This window comes from Acanthochromis polyacanthus, chromosome 2, assembly GCF_021347895.1.
Source record: "Acanthochromis polyacanthus isolate Apoly-LR-REF ecotype Palm Island chromosome 2, KAUST_Apoly_ChrSc, whole genome shotgun sequence".
NCBI lineage: Eukaryota > Metazoa > Chordata > Actinopteri > Pomacentridae > Acanthochromis > Acanthochromis polyacanthus.
Window position 1 is genome coordinate 32,800,834 of NC_067114.1, and position 10,384 is coordinate 32,811,217.

Sequence of the window (10,384 nt, forward strand, 5' to 3'; positions counted from 1 at the left end):
GGCTACTTGTTTTACTGTCCTCTTGGGAGGGACAGACCTGGCATCTTTTCCGTTTCTTTACACCTGTGTCCACTGGAGCCATTGCAGATTGGTTGGATGATGCCGGGGATCGAGGTGGCCTGGCTCGCCTCTGGATCTTGGGAGTGAAGAGTGCTTTGCCCAGTTCTTCCAGGAAAAGCCGTCGGTACATTTTGCCGGCATTCCATGCTGGTTGATTTCAGTCCACAGGACATAGGCATTGTAAGCAGACACGTCCACAACGTTGCAGAAAATCACCAAGGGCCAACGGGCAGTCTTGCACTGGTAACTGTATGTTGCTGTGACTTTGTCCAGATTGTCAACTCCTCCTTTGGTGGAGTTGTAGTCCAGGATCATTTATGGCTTCTTGTCTTCTCTTGTGCTCAGAGATGCATCTGTGTGCATTGTGCTCAATACAAGAAAATTCTTGTTTCTCTTTGGGCAGTATGAAACAACTGTTGCTTTCTCAACAAAAACAAATGTTGAGGAATGCAGAGGTCTGCCCTGCATCTTCAAAATTTCACTGGGAAGTTCTTGCTTATTTCTTCCATTCCCAACATAGTCAGCTTTCTCTTCTGAAGTTCATCTCCAAGGCAGTAGGATGTAAAGAAGTTGTTACGTGATGTTATGACCTTGCAGCCCGTTATTCATCTCCAGCACCACATGCATCCCCTGATTCTTCTCAGATGCTCTTCCAGGTAGCTTTCCAGTGTACACTTGCAATATTCTTTGCATAACTAGATTTTGCATCACAGGCTGCCCATATTTTGATGCCATACTTGGCAGGTTTGTTGGGCAAATACTGCCGGAAAGGACAGCGCCCCCTGAATGGAACAAGGTGATCACCAACAGTAACATGGGGACCAGGATTGTACAACAAAGTTCGAATTTCAACCCATTTATAACATACATCTCTGGTTGCAGATAGTTTGTCTCTTTCAGGTCGACCAGGGGCCTATTTCACGAAGCAGGTTTAGGGAAAACTCTGAGTTTCTTAACCCTGAAATGAGGGAAACTCAGAGTTTTCCATTTCACGAAGCGAGGTAACTCTAACCAGGGAATGCGGGGTAACTCGAGCCTGTTTCACAAAGAGGGGTAACTTCAACTCTCGGTCAGTTACCGCAGTAACAGACTCTATGACTCTAACCTGCTCGCCAGCAGGTTTATCTGAGAAAACCTCGAGTTTCTCTCTGTCTCCGCCCTCTTTCAGCCACACACGCTGTTTGATTTCCTCATTCATTCAGTCAGTAAGCGAGCGAGTTTTGGCGTAGAACAGCTTTTATTAACGATCCAGTGGATAAAGGAGCAGCATTACTGCACAGATAATTAAATATTCGTCGGTAGATTGTTATCAGACCGAGCATAAATGTTCTCGCATTTCCGGACAATTATCAGTTTGAGCGGTACCGTTTCGTAATCGTTTCAAGTCCATAATCTACATAAACAACCTAATCCGTCCTTACATTTACATTACCAGCCGCAGTCATGCTCTCACATCCAGCAGATATTGTGTGCTGCGCTGTGGTTCTTTGCAAATGGAAGTTTTTATATGATGTCGGAGATGCAGAACACTACAGTGAGGCAACTGTATGCAGGACAGTCAGAAAAGTTTTCCTGGCTCTGAAACGACTTTTACTCATCATTGTGCATGGGATTGCAGGTGAATGATCTAGAGATCTGTTAAATTCATTTTAAATCATATTCTGTTAATGACATTGTGCGGCAGCCTCAGACTGGGATTAGTCATTTTCATTTCTTTCAGGATTTCCCAGTGTGATTGGCTGCATAGATGCACACACATCCCCATCACAGCTCCCTCACATCATGAATAGGAAGTCCATTCACAGCATAAATGTGCAGGTAGGCTACAGGTAGACTGACTACTGTTTCTAAATGTTAAAGACTGCATCATAGTTCAACATCTGTCATTCTCTGCACTGTCCAGATCATATGTGATGCTGCATACATCATTTCTAATGTGGAGGCCATGTAGTCTGGGTCTGTTCATGACTCCAGGATTTATGGAGAGTCTAACCTGATCAACAGACTGCAGCATGGTCAGCAGCCTAAAGATTTTCACAATAGAATTCTCTTGTCTCCCTCCTTTAATATACTCTGATGTATCTACTATACATTACAGGAGAGTTTGATGGCCTTCTGCTGGGTGACAGGGGTTACCATGCCAACCCAGGCTGATGACCTCATACCCTGACCCTGAACCTGACCCCCAACAAAACTTCAACCGGACTCACTGCAGGACCAGTGCCTGGGTGGAGATGACCATAGGCCTGCTGAAAGCCCGTTTCCAGAGCCTACATCTCCTCAGGGTGACCCCTGAGAGGGCCTGTGATATTACTGTGGCATGTGTTGTTCTTCATAATATTACTATTAGAGGAGAGCAACACCCTGCCCTACAAACTGAAGACCCAGATAATGACCCCATCCACCTGCAGCTATCCAGGACAGCAGAGCAGTCAGAGACACCATATGCAATAATCACTTTAGATTTTAAGTCACCATCATCACCACCACAGCAAATAAAGACATGATACACATTTCATTTGGTCTTCTTTATTTCCTACAAATAAAAGAGATAGTTCAGTTAATTTTCCAATAGTTAACATAATTCACCTGTGACCATCACCCACCTCTAACTTGTGCTCCAGTCTTTCAATTTCCAGATCTGCCCTCCTAATCTGTTTTTTTGATTTTTCTCAGCAAATGCAGTTTGTAAATCCGTTTTACTGATAACTGGGATTACATAGAGGACATTCAATTATTCAGTTGCACATGAATTCCATGGAATGAACCTCTGGTGTTTCCTGAACATCCATCTCACTGTGTCAGTCTGTCCAGTGGAAGTTGAGGAACCATCCTGCTGCTGTCCAGCCATGCTCTGTTAAAAAGGATGAGAATGTGCAATACTTCAGTGTAGGCTAAATGTCACACTCTCTATTCCACTCAAAATCTGAATGAGAAGAGAACTATCCGTAACATACCTCTGTAATGGCTTTCTGGATCCCCCTCTGTAAAGGCAACAGACACAGTTTCATCCTCTTCATCCTAGATCAGTGACATGTTTCAGTAAACTTAAACTACCATTTGGATCAATCTTTGGAGTGTTGACTACTTACAATTACAAGATATATATATATGTTACAGGGGTAGTGGGGACTGGGTTTATTGTCTGTTTTGATATTTTTCTTTTTTTGTATTCATTGCATGTTTTGGGATTTATGTTGTTGGTGTCTTGATTATATTGCATGTTTTCTTTATTATTATTATCAGAATTTTCTATTGAGTTTTGAGTTTCCCACTACCCGTAAATGCCTCTGATGAGGCAATAGGCTGCACCTGTTTGGGTTCTCCCTTCCTTCCACAGGAGCCAATGGTAGCGGGGCTGGAGGCACCGGCGGCTGATGGAGAGAACTATTTAGGAGTCAATGAAGGACAACAAGAGAGCGTTCCGGGATAAGCACTGCAGAGGGTGGCCCAGCGGAGAGGGACGACGCGGAGGACAGAGGCAGACGGTGACGCCGAGAGAGAAAGCCGGAGAGGAAACCATAGCGCTACGACGTGACATACTCGCAGCGGCAGGGCAATTAAGCTCTGCCTGGCGGGTGAGTATCCTTCGGGGACTCTGTAGTAGCGTTTTGGTGTGTGCACGTTATCGTGGTTGTGGCTTTGAGAGAAAGAGACTTCCGTACTGGCAGTGGATCTGTGTCTTCTAGGTTGTTTTCCCCCCGGACACGAGCCAGGCTTAGGAGGAAGTTGGACGGATCCCGTGACGGCCGAATTGAGTGCCCCGCGTCCCACGGCCCCCGAGACGATTCAGACGGTGGATTTTAATGAGGGATTTTACCTTTAAAGCGGATTTTAACGAAGGACGTTGGATTGTTTCCCCTGCTGGCTGCAGGCCCGAGGAGTGTAACGTAGGAGCTTAACCTGTACTGTATGTGAAGAAATTTATCTTGTAATTAAATGATTGTTTGCCACCGGCATCTGGTTTTCTCGCCCTCTGTATATTACGGTTGCTGACAAGGTGCTCCACCCGATCGTTAAGAACCTAGTGCAAACCTTAACAATATTAATAATCTGGTCATTTTCCCTTCCAAATCCAAAAAAGCAACCCACTCGGCGGGTGACATATATATATATATATATATATATATATATATCCATGACATTTTATACCACCGTTTTACAGGCATCTGCTTTCTTTCTGTTGGCTGAGCAGAAGTCTGTTAGTTTAAATAGGCTTAATTATTTAACAGGACATGATATGGATGCAGACATTTAGGCTATGTGTGGATAAAACAACTGCACAGTCAAACAGTCACTTAATATTTAGGCGACTTTACAATGTAAAACATGATCAACATGAAGTACCTCCATGAAATAATGCCGAGGTCTGACCTGTTTGAACAATGTTTTTATATTTCATCTTAAGCTGCTGCCCCGTCGGAATTTCACCTAAATGAAATAACTTACTAGGCTGCCATTCAGACAGTTATTCCCTGTACTATTATTACGATTACAAAGGACTACATTTAAACTTGCGCATTGATCCGGGCAGCAGTGTTCTCCACGCCGTCTCTCTCTCTTTTGCAGCTGCAGCGGTGTTGCACTTCTTTCTAAAAACGTCTTCAAACTCGCCATATGAGCGCGTTAAAAACTTCCCGTTCAAAAACGCAGCCTTTCGCTTCCCGGTTTCCATGGTGACTCGTCGAATCGGGGTTCCATTGATGCTGTCTTTTCAGAGTTGCGGTGCACGCGCGTAACTCCGGGTCAAACTACTCCGAGTTGATTAACCCAACTCATATCAGCCGTTGTGAAACCGAAAACTCAGAGTTTTCTATCTCAGAGTAGATCAACTCTGAGTTGTGGAAGAAACTCAGAGTTTGTAAAACCTGCTTCGTGAAATAGGCCCCAGCTCTGGTGTCGTGGTTGTTAAATCGGATCACACAAGATATCATGTGAAATGTCTCTAGAGGCATTGTTGCCAAAGAAGCATGTTTATTTTGGATCTGAACAGCTACTTACCCACATTAAAGTGTCCAGGTCAAAATGACCCGCAACATCATCTTTGTATACAAAGTCTGCACAGACATTCCACGACACATCATCGTGTCCAGATTTTACATATAGGTTCATGACCCTAGATGAGGAAAAGTCACAAAATTTCATGAAGAAAAAGGAAGGATAACCAGTACTTTGGTGAACACAAAAACTGAAATTGGTCAAATTGACCCTTAACATAATACGAAGGTTAAAAGTGCAAAGATGCAACAGTGCAAGAATTACTGTGCAAATTTTTATGTTTTGAAGTTATGATATGATATAATCCAGTTTATGTTAACATCAGCCAGTGATGCTGATGTTGTACAGTCTTACAGCAGATGGAATGAATGACCTGCAGTCGCATTTCTTCTTGCAGGGTGCATGTCTTAGTCTGCTGTTGAAGGAGCTGCTTAAAGCCCCCATGGTCACATGCAGTGGGTGAAAGGGATTGTCCATGATGGATGTGAGCTTGACCAGCATCCTCCTCTGACCCACTTCCTCTATGGAGTCTAGGGAGCAATCGAGGACAGAATCGGCCCTCCTCACCAGTCTGTTTATTCTCTTTCTGTCCCTGTCTGTGCTCCCCACTCCCAGCACACCTACTTGAATAAACAACTAAGAAAAGAGAGGAAAACTACAGAAAATACCTAAGAATAAATAAAAGTTGTTAGGACCTGCTGTAACTGGCTGTCACTCTCATGGCGGCATTTTGGAAAAAATGGTGTATGGTATGGTATGGAGGCCAAACCCCGGTTACAGTTCATTTGAAAATCTTACTCTTACACTCTCACATCCAAACTGTAAAACTCCGAAACCAGTTTTGTTGTTATATATCAAAGTTTGGAGGAAGTTTATATAGCTTGAAAAAATAGTGTAGTAATTATTTTAAAAAGCTCTTCGTAATGCCAGAACAATTTCTCTGAGGCTCAAGAGCAGAGAAAAAGAGACAAGAGAAAGAGACAAACGGATGCAGATATAAGGATTTTATTACAGTAGAAAATAAGTACAAAACTACAATTCCCAGCAGAAGTGTAACACCACGAAGGAAAGCAGAAACTATGAGTCCTACCTGTCGTTCATTTCACATTGTTTTAATAATATTTTATACAATTGCGCCACCAGAGGGCAGCAATGTACATACAATTCACATTGTAAAATTACTTTTACAACACTTCCACTTAATTTTACTTGCGATTTGTGGCTACTGTTCACCTTTTATACTTGTAACTTGTATTACATTACAGAACACAATTTTTTTTAACTTAACTATGTGTAACACAGTCTTTCTTAAAACAATAAACACTGTACAGGCTTTTAAAACACATTTTAAATTGGACACAGTCCAATCTCCTCTCTGAGGTGCTCAAACTTCTGTTTAGGCAGTGGCTTGGTTGAAATATCAGGCTTCATTTTGTCGGTTGAGCAATACTTAAGTTGTATTTGTCCATTTTGCACACATTCACAAATGTAGTGGTAGCGAATGTCGATGTGCTTTGTTCTTGCACAACCCGGTCTCACAAGGATTCGTGAAACTGTCACGTAAATTAATCTATGGTTTCCTGCACACCAACACGATTTTGTCATGTTTTTGTGCTGCATACAACGGAATTCAAACCAATGTATTTCAAGCGGAGGATATTTCGTGCCACTCCGAACGTATTTCAAATGGATGTGCTACAACCGGAAAAACTACTGCAACAACGGGTTTGATTTTATTTTCATATCTGAATCTTAATCACACCCAGTGGTGTAGTCTACATCATACTCAGGTATACGTCGTATACCCACTATAAATTTTCCAAATTTCCGTATACCCACTTAAAAATGCGCAAAGATACGTATACCCAGGGGTGTAAACACGCAGGTATACACCTTATACCCACTAGAAAAGGTCCTGAATTTCCATATAATCACTTAAAAATGCGCAAACATATGTATCGGTATGTTTTTTGACATAACGTTCACTTTCCCGTTCATAAATTCGTCTTCTCTGTGTTAGGAAGCGGTGAAGCTGGATGGGGCGGGAGAAGGTGTCTGGCTGAGAACAGGGCTCACTAAAGGCCGACCGTGGTCCGGATCCAGACCCAGAGGCCGTGTATACGGTTGTAAGTTTGACAGGTCGCTTCTATTTTACCGGTGCAGCTTTCCAGTGTTTATCATTGGTCTGTCAGCTCAGAAACGCACAGACCAATTATGTATGAGTTCAGGCATCCCACGTGACGCTACTCAGCCAATGACGTCGCTGAATTGCATCGCCGCTCTGCCTTCAAAAACCAGCTGAGAGATGAGTGACAAAGAGGACAGTAGTGATAGAAGTTCGACACTTTTCAGAGAGCTTTTGGCACGGCTTCCAAAGAAAACCCGGCTCTTTCGGCTCCCAATTTATTTTTGTTTGTAGCCTCATATTTAGCCTAACCAGGCAAATATGAATCATTTGTGTTTTGACAAACACTTTTTCATTCAGTGTTTTTATGAGAAGCCTTATCATTGACTCATTTTGTGCATTTGTTTTGTTACAAAAACAGGCATTCTTACTTTTGTTTAATATTTCAATCTAATTTTTTTGCACAAAAACAAATTAACAAAACTCTGCACATGAACCCACAGAACCAGAACAGAAACAGAACCAAACTCAGTATTCAAACAGTATAAATGTCCTCGTGCAGGCTGACATTCAGAAAAATCAGAAGCCCGAGCTTGGATGGGCTGATACCATTTCTTCTTTCAGTGAATATCTGCCGTGTTTTTGAGAAGATTCTCTCAGATGGAAGAAGTTGTCTCTCCTCCATCACCTTCACCAGGTGGGGCAGACTGAGGCCTTGTCCTGCCTCCAGCTCAGTGGGTCGTCTGCTGGTTGGATGAGGGGTTCCTCTAGATATGATCCTCCATTACCACATCAGCTATAGGATTTCTCCTTGCAGCATCTCCTGTAGCTCTTCTATCAAAGAGGCTCCACACAGCAGAAGTTTGAGGTTCCTCCTCCACTTGGTCCTCTAATGGTGGAGGTGTCAGGCTGCTGCTGCTCTTTTTCTCTGAAGTGTCTCATCAACAGCTCTGTTGTCACTGAAGGTCTAGGATCCAGTGACATGTTTTCTGCGAGGACAGTGTTAAACTCCATACTCCATTAAATATGTTTAGAGTCAGCTCTTCAGATTCACTACGTAAACGTCAAACGTAGGTATTTCACATTTGGCCATGAGACTGGGTTGTCAAAGAAAATGTATTAAAGCAAAGGTCCAGAACATCATAATGTCTAACTTGAATTAGTGTGATATATGTTGATGTAACCTAGTAGTTACATTAGGGTCTGCATGTAATCAGAAACTGACCGTCAAATAAATTCAGTACGGTTCAAAAACATTTGACATTTATTAATAAATAACTTTTTATGTAACTGGATATCTTAAAATAAAGTGTATAACTTTTTTTTTTAAAAAGTGACTGAACAACCTGAACCAACTTATATACAACTGTAACAATACCTAAATCTCATAAATGTAAACATTTGAACACTTTCACATTGTTTTCTTGTCTTCTATCACTCCCCTTATATCTCTGCTGCTTAATGGGAGAACTGAGCTGCTGCTTGTCCTGCCAGTGTTTTGAATCATGGCCTGAATGGTGTCAGAGCTGTTCTCAAACATATTTAGAGGAGCTCATTGGTGAGTCTGGAACAATATTTAGTTTTGATTATGTTCATAGTTGAGAAAGCTGCCTTACAGCTGTATGTTGAGCCAAACATGTTCAGCATGTGACCACAGTCTGTCCTCCACTGATGTATAATGTGCAAAAGATACAACTCTAAGAGTCGATGCTTTGTAGTGAATCTGAAGAGCTTATGTGGTATCTGATCTGTTACATGTATTACTTAATAAGTTAGTAGTATAGAATCTGTTTTGTTTGTTCTAGTATTTGATAGGAGTTGCTTGTTATGTGCAGTGTCTGCTCTGGTGTCTCTGACCACAGATGGAATCTGCATTATATTCTACCCATGCCATGGGAAAGTGTTCTTCTGTTTACAGAGCCCTGTTGGAGGTGTTTTTATGAGGGTTCTTCTGTCTAAAATACTGATTTAGGGATTCTTCAGCTGTTGTAGACAAGGGGGTTTGTTTGGGGATGCTCTCTCCTTTCCCCATATGGTAGGCAATAAAGAACCATTTGTTTTAACCCCTCCTATATGTTGAAAACCTATAAAACCTGATTACTGGTCATTGTCCAGCAAGGAGGATTCAATTGGCCGGCTCCTTCCAGGCAGGTTCTGTCTGTACTGATGCTGCTCTTTCTTTTAATAAAATACTTTTAAAGAAAGCCAGTGTCACGGACATTTTCTCCTTCACCTGCACATCATGGACACCAGAGAGAGAAACAACGACACTGACTCCAAACATATTTAATGGAGTATGGAGTTTAACACTGTCCTCGCAGAAAACATGTTACTGGATCCTAGACCTTCAGTGACAACAGAGCTGTTGATGAGACACTTCAGAGAATAAGAGCAGCAGCAGCCTGACACCTCCACCATTAGAGGACCAAGTGGAGGCAGAACCTCAAACTTCTGCTGTGTGGAGCCTCTTTGATGGAAGAGCTACAGGAGATGCTGCAAGGAGAAATCCTATAGCTGATGTGGTAATGGAGGATCATATCTAGAGGAACCCCTCATCCAACCAGCAGACGACCCACTGAGCTGGAGGCAGGACAAGGCCTCAGTCTGCCCCACCTGGTGAAGGTGATGGAGGAGAGACAACTTCTTCCATCTGAGAGAATCTTCTCAAAAACACGGCAGATATTCACTGAAAGAAGAAATGGTATAACTTCCATCACTACTGTCCTCTTTGTCGCTCATCTCTCAGCTGATTTTTGAAGGCAGAGCGGCGAGGTAAAAGAGAAAACAATTCAAAAAGGGCATGTCTCTCACAGTTTGATGCAAAGTGGGGGATGTTTTCTCACAAAAAGTGCCTCAGTTGCATATAAGGAAAAAAACGGAATGAGGTATATCATATTTGAACTTTAACTGCTGAAATGATGCAAAATTGTTGTCTACATATAAATCCCCTACACACCTCAACCCTTTGACACACCACAAAAAAGTATATTGTCTTGCAATGCTGGAACAAAAACATTATTGTGGCAGACAGGAGTATAAGCCAATATACCAGGAGTTTTAAAGACATTTCTTATTTGGTTGAGAATTTTAAGAGAATTTCTCACAATAAAACTATGACTAACTGATTTGATACCAGAAGAAAGGTTGGTAAAAAAAAAAAAAAAAAAAAAGTAAAGAGGAAAGGGAAGAGTATGGTTTTTC

At 42.1% G+C, this 10,384-nt stretch overlaps 1 long non-coding RNA gene across 1 annotated transcript; it reads right to left on the reverse strand.

Moving 5' to 3' along the window:
- Positions 1-2,389: 2,389 nt before the first annotated feature.
- Positions 2,390-3,848, reverse strand: LOC127532075 (uncharacterized). The gene is made up of 3 exons (XR_007939332.1): positions 3,373-3,848; positions 3,018-3,081; positions 2,390-2,914 (listed from the first exon to the last, which is right to left on the reverse strand). It is a non-coding gene; the product is annotated as an uncharacterized LOC127532075 (long non-coding RNA).
- Positions 3,849-10,384: the final 6,536 nt, after the last annotated feature.